The 6,912-nt window shown below is 46.2% G+C and overlaps 1 long non-coding RNA gene across 1 annotated transcript; it reads left to right on the plus strand.

Moving 5' to 3' along the window:
- Positions 1–1,386: 1,386 nt before the first annotated feature.
- Positions 1,387–2,940, plus strand: LOC110367728. The gene is made up of 2 exons (XR_002427680.2): positions 1,387–2,002; positions 2,567–2,940. It is a non-coding gene; the product is annotated as an uncharacterized LOC110367728 (long non-coding RNA).
- The last annotated feature ends 3,972 nt before the right edge of the window (positions 2,941–6,912 follow it).

Here is a 6,912-nt window from a genome sequence, read left to right on the forward strand (position 1 = left end):
TTCTGCATCGCCTCTTCAGGCCGAGTGAGGACGGCGTCACTCACACAGCTGTGGTGATGATGCAGTACAGTGCGTCGGTGTTGCCAAGCACTGAACGGAGAACTTGACAATTCAACCAGACATGGCGTCGCGCTTAAAAGGTTCATTGTGAAGTAAAACAAACATAAAGGTCCTGATGAGTCCAGAGTGAGCAGGTAGACTTAGACGGCTTTTTTTTTTGTCATTTTGTATGCACAAAGTGCGTACAGAACTAAATTTCATTTGCATACAGCTTGAAAAATCACAGTAAATTGCACTAAATTTCAGGATAAAGATGCAGCAGCAATTTATGTAAACAGGCAGAACAGACGATGGGCTGAACAGGAAGACGCAAACTGCCTGATCATGGCTGAACGAGCTGAATGTGAGCAGAATCTTGAGGCAGGTGTCGCGATGGAGGTAGACGAGTCCAAACAGGGTCAGGTAGGAAAGAAAACCAGAAACAGTCCAGGGTCGGGACCAGAGTCATAAGCTGACGAGGTGTGCAGCGAGAGCAGAGACAGGTCAGGGCAGACGGTGCACGCAACGCTGGGCTGCAGTCCACACATGGAGACAATCTGGTGGGCAAGGCAGCTCTAAATAAATACATGCACAGGTGGAGGGACTTGAAGGTGATTAGGGTCAGCGCAGGTGAAGCTGCTCTACTAATTATCTGAGAGGAGCACAGCCAGCCAGACAAAAACCAACAGACAGGAGGCTGATATGTGTGGTGTGTTGGTCACAGACTTACACAAACACACATGAACATACCCCCCCCCCCCTTTAACTCACCGCCTCCGCTGAGCTTTCCTCTGCTATTCTGCTTGCTTTCTGTTTTTAGTCGTAGCTTTCAGAAAAGTTGCACAAATCTATTTTAGATCAGAGCCTACCGAGGGTTTACTTAGTTTATTTTTATTACAATAAAACGGAATAAGCCTACGAATGGGGGAAAAAGCATTTTATTTTATATTAGTTATAGTGTTATTTTAGTTATAGTGTTGAAGTTTGTTAATGTATGAATAGAAACGATCAAGCGTTGAAAGGTTTAGCTTGTTACACTAAAGAAGTCTGGTGTTTAATGCTCTGTTTCTCTGTTTTTTCTGCTCATGTACAACACTTTGAGTCGCCTGGTTACTTAAAAGCGCTTTATAACTGAACTTGTGTTGTGTTGCTGTGACTTAGTGTGCAGTGAGTTGGTGTGCAGGGTCTGAGCAGCGGGGTTAACAGTATTTCGGTTGTGATCAGAAGTGAAGAAAAGGAAAAAAATGAGCGCCTTGTTCCTTTAAGAGCTCCGCTCTTCTCTCCCTCTCTCCCTTAGTGCAGATTCATTACTTCTCCTCCTCCTCCTCCTCCTCCTCCTCCTCCTCCGGGTACAATGGGCATTTATCGTCACCCCCGAGGTGCGTGTGTTTGTGTTTATTCAAATCTCTGTACCAAGAGCGGAGGGCCCCACTCTGGAGCGTTCTCTGTCGGTGACACGGACGCACCGGCGCTTATTGTCAGAGGAGCCCCAGAAAAGGGCCACCACATCGGGCTGCGGGGAGGAGGAGGAGGAGGAGCGGCGGCAGGAGGAGGAGGAGGAGGGACAGGAGCGCTAAGCCTTCCGCTCTCACCCGCGGAGCGTCGTGCCTCTCTGCCCGCCTCCCCGGCTCCTCCTCGCCGCTGCAGGAGCCTCCCGTCCCCACTTTCCGCTGCTGGAAGGGACGGCGGCGGAGCAGGTGCGCGGCGCAGAGCAGCGGGACGTTGGCGCTTTTAGCGGCTGTTTCTGTTGGGAAAAGGCGCAGCTGGAAAAAAGAAGCGCAGCTGCGCGGCAGTTGCATCTTTTTTGGAGCTTTTTCTTTTTTTTTTTCCAGAAGGAGGAGGAGGGGGGAAGATGGATGGATGGATGGATGAAGGGAGGGATGGAAGAGAGAAATGCGTCGTAACAGGTGCAGAGATGGCGATGAGGAGTTTGTCTCCACTCCGCAGGGGGCTGCTTCAGACGGTTGGTCTGCCCGCTTTTCTGCAGCTTTTCTGGATTAATCACGATAAATAAAAATAAAAAAAAACAGAAAGCGCCTTTAATTAGCAGCTGGAGCCGGAGGAGTGCGAACACGCCGCCGCCGCTCGGCTCACTTTCCTCTGGAACCAGGGAGCTGACGCTTTTACTTTGAGTCCTTTTATTTCTGCCTAAACTCGTGTTTTTAAGTCTTTAGAGTTTTTTTGAGCTCTAGCTGCTGATTGTCCAAACGCAATTCTTGTAAAATTCCCAATCCAAGCCGAGAATTGTGCCTGGACATCTGTTGCTGGAGGCTCCTGCTCTCCTGGTGTTGGCTCCCAGCGGGATGATCAGCTCCTGCGCGCCGCTTTCTGCTCATTCCATCACTGGGATTATCTCCAAAAGCAATATATCCGCCTTTTTTTTCTCCATTTTCGTTTCAATTTTTATTGCACAATAGAGAACTTTCTGTTTCAGGGCCTTCAAGATTCTGATTTCTGTAATTCCAACCATTTCTACTGCCCCTTATTTTTGTCTCCTCTTTTATATTTGCGTGAGTTTTCCCCGCAGGAGGCGCAGGAGGAGGCCGAGCAGATGAGTTTGAGGAGCGGTGATGAAGTGGGAAGAAACTGGGAGATTTTCTCCAACTTGCTGGAGTGAAACTGGGATTTGTGGAGCATGCAGGCCAGGCCCAGCTCCTGAAAAAGGTTTATTGTCGCTCCGATGGTGAGCTTTTGTTGCCGCCTTTTGTTGCCGTTTTGGGGATTATAATTTGCATAATTCTGCAGGAATGTATCATTTTAATTTTCTTTAACAAACCGTGACCTTTTTTTTTTTCAAGCCCTTTATCCTTTTTGGTAAAAGGCGCCATTACAAGCCAATAAAGACGGAACTCGTTTGTCCACATTCTGCTCTTAATGAATAATAAAGATTTATTAACCAAAGGAAGAATCTGAATTTTTTGTTTTTGTTTCTGTTTTCTGGTCATTTTTTTCTGACTCGTCATTCAGTTTTTATTTGTTATTCTTTGGATTTATATGCTCACAGTTAAACATGAGATATAAACTGAAAAAGAAATCAAATACATATAAAATTGACTATTTTAAATTACACAAGGCCTCCCTTTTAGCATCTCTGATTCATTAAATGTTTTTGTTTCAGAAAAATTTAATTATGTTTGTGTTTTATTTATTTTACAGATAAACTGGAACAAACAGGGTTTGCCTACTTTAGAATAAAATGAATAATTAAACATTTTTATTTAATAGAAAATGTAAAATTTGTTAGAAATTTAATTTTTAAACCAAAAAATAAATAAATAAAACAGTGCGATTGGTTGGATGTGGCTATAGAGTAAAACACTTTGAGGGGTCAGTATGACCGGGATAAGCTTTATAAATTCAGTCCATTTATCATTTAATAACTGTACCAAATGATGTAATTTTAAAATTTTCAGGATCTTTGCTTTTTATTTTATTTTAATAATTTTAATTGCAGCTTCCAAAAGCAGCAACAGGAAAACCAACCAAACATTTCTGGTGGTTTTGGCCTCCTCCAGGTTTGGGATGAGGGTCTGTTAGATTTCTCCACCACGGTGTCTGCTCAGACTAATTTGCTGCTGTAATCCTCTCCGAGGGGCCGAGCTGCCCTGAGACAGATTAAAAACTGCTGCTCCCCCCAAAAAGGGATGATAATAATAATAATTATAAAAAGAAAATAGACGCTCAAAGTTCAGATCACACAAAGATACCTTAACCTGAGCTGCTGGAGTTCAGCTGATCATGTCTGGCAGGAAACAGCGTCCAGATACTCCATCAGGACCAGAGATCTCCTAAAGTCAGTCCAGCTGATCAAAAGTGGAGGAACAGAAGGAGTTTTTAACGTTTTTACCAAAAGATTTCTTATCAATGCATCTGCAAAAAAAATCATCTTAAAGTTTTAATGCTCACTTTTTAAAAGTTCAAACATGGGTTCAGCTTGCAGATCTAAATGAAAATTAAAAAATATCAAACACTTTTTGTGGAACGGCAGTGAAAACGGGTTCCTGACTTCTGCTGGTTCTGATCCAGAGCATAAGCAGCTTTACAGGAATGTTCTGATCCAGGAAAACTGGGTTAGTTTCCTCCCGCGTGTTCAGATTCATAATGGAGCCGCCTGGAAGTATAAAAACCACCTCCTGAAACCATCAGAAGCGCTGATGGAGCTTTGCTCGCTCCGGCTGCGAGAGTTACATCACCTGCAATGAGGAATTGATCCGAATCGACGGCCTTATTGACGGGAAAGATATCCTGAAGAAACAATTAGGAGAGCAGAGTAATGATCAGAGAGAAATCACTGGAGCTATTTAACCTCTCTGTCACCTGCTGATGAGCGATGGACTCATTACCGCTGCGAAATAGAGTCCTGAAAGCTCAGATGGCTGAGTGTAAAATATCTCAGGGCCTCTAAATGGATTAGTTTAAATTAAAAAAGTCACATTTAGGAAGTAAAGCTGGCTTTAGAACAGAAAAGAAATGCTGAAAGCCTTTCTGCTGTTTTAGTATAAAAGAAAAGCATTTCTTCATGGCTTTCCTTTTCTCCTGTAGTGATGGGTGGGTGATGGGGGGGGGTGAGGGGGGAGATAACATGGAGATAACATGTCTGTGGACGTTGATTTCGCGTTGAAATGTCCAGAAAATGCGTTCACTTCCGGGTTGGGCCTCCATGTTGGATGGCGTCAAGCAGGTGATTTCTGCTCCGGGTCACTTTCTCCGCCTCTTTTTCCCAACATCAGCACCACCTCCACAGTCACATGACCCGGGCTGTGTCATCGCTGAGCGCACACACACACACACACACACACACACACACACACACACACACGCACACACACACACACACACACACACACTCAGCTGTAGAGTAAAAGGGACGGAGATGAAGGGAGGGGAGCGGATGTGGGCGGAGGCGCATCACAGGGTGACGTCACATCACGACCTCCTTCCCAGCATCCCTCTCTGCCTCGGTCCTTCCCATAACACACACACACACACACACACACACATACACACACACACACACTGGGCTGATGTTTTAGCTCTATGCGTGTGTGCTTCATCACAATCTGCAGCATCCTTCTTAAAGAAAGTCGCCGCCGAGTTCCCGGGAGGCTCTGATAGGTTCATGTTTGGGGGCGTGAGGGGACCCCCTGGACCCCCCCCCCAGCAGACACACACACCGATGACCCCACCAGCTCCTACATCATCTCCATCACCATCAGCGACCCATCAACTCCTGCCAAACGCCGCTCTGTGGTTTCAGAGGTTTGGATGAAACGCCGCCGCCATGTTGGGCCCCGGACCGTTAGCCCCCGGCTTCACGTCAAACACAGAACGGTGCAGATCGTGTCGTGCATGTGAGTTCAGGCGTCTGCCCTTTTAGCCGGGGTCGCCCTGAACGCCATCACCGCCGGCCCCCGACCGCCCCCCACCCCCACAGAGACACAAACTGCGCCACTGTCCCCCGCACCAGCTGCAGATGCACAGCTGCAGAGGCGCTCTGACATCACTGCGTCCAGGCAGCCAATCATGCGCAGGCTTTATTTTAGGCAACAACTGCTGGATGGTCGCAGGAAGACATGTTGGGATTTTTTACAGGCAAGTCGTTGCTGAAATAGATCTAAAACATCCCCAAATCTTCCTTTTTTACAGTGTTCCTGCTCAGTTCACTGCCCTGCTGTAAGTCCGTTTTCTCTCTGAACCACACGGGGAATCGTGTTTCCGTCCTTCTGTCCAGCGCCTGTTGCTGCTTTCAGGCCATGGAGCGATGACATTACGGAACCGACCAAATATTCTGTTTGCAAACGATAAAACATAAAAAATAAGGTTTTAAATTCCAAATAAGCTGGCTTCAGAGCTGCTTTTTCCCGTTTTTAAAATGTCCCTAAACACTGAAAAACCTTCTGGCATCAATGATATTGAATCACTAAGCGCTCCAGAGATTATTTGGTCCCATTTTCCCTTCAAACACATCCTCGGGTCTCCAGCAGGACATTGCGCTGCTTCCTGGGGAGCAGTCAGGACTACAGGCAGGCCTGCTCAGCAACCGGCCTCTTCCTGTGCAGAATGTGGTTATCCACCGCCTTCCCCCTGAAAAACATGTGGACTTAAAGAGTGTTGCTCTAAATTTTTGTCAAAGGCAACCGTAAAGCCCCATACCATGATGCAACTACACCGTCACAGCGTCTGGGTGCAGGGGCTCCATCTCTTCAGCCCAGGATCTAGAGGACTGACCCGTCTGGTCTCAGCCCAGGTGGCCCCTGTGTGATGATCCATGCCTGGAAGTCCAGAGATGGGACGTCGCCTTTGAACGAGCCTAACTGGGGCTTCCTTTTCTGCACAGTGACGCTGGTGCGTGAAGCTTGATGTTGCAGAGCCTGGCAGGACTTCACTGAGGGAGTCGTTCATCTGCTGTGTCACATTTCAGGGATCAGAGACCAGGACCGCTTCCTGAAACTCAGAAATATCAAAACTACATCTGTGTTTTCAGCAAACCTCCATTTTATGTGCTGCATTATTTTCTTTCTTTGTGGTTCTGTTTATCTTTTGGTATTTACTTCCTCGAACCATCTCTGATTCATCTCCTTAATTTTCTCCAGACCTTGATTCGTTTTAACTTTCTTTGTTTCTTAGCTTATTTTATCTGCATTTTCCTAACAGTTCCTGGATTTGACTTTCTAAAATGTAAAATAAAGATTTGTACGCAAAAAAACAACAACTTCTGTTTGCTTTGGTTAGGAAAGTGTTTTTAACCAAACATCTAAACACTAGCTGGGATCTTAGGAGTGGGAACAAAGTCCCATCTGCTGGGAAGAGTAAACTCTCTTCTCTGGACCAGGCAGCAGCTGCAGACTCGCAGCGTCTCTCCTCCTTCAGCAC

This window comes from Fundulus heteroclitus, chromosome 12 (assembly GCF_011125445.2).
Source record: "Fundulus heteroclitus isolate FHET01 chromosome 12, MU-UCD_Fhet_4.1, whole genome shotgun sequence".
Lineage (NCBI taxonomy): Eukaryota > Metazoa > Chordata > Actinopteri > Cyprinodontiformes > Fundulidae > Fundulus > Fundulus heteroclitus.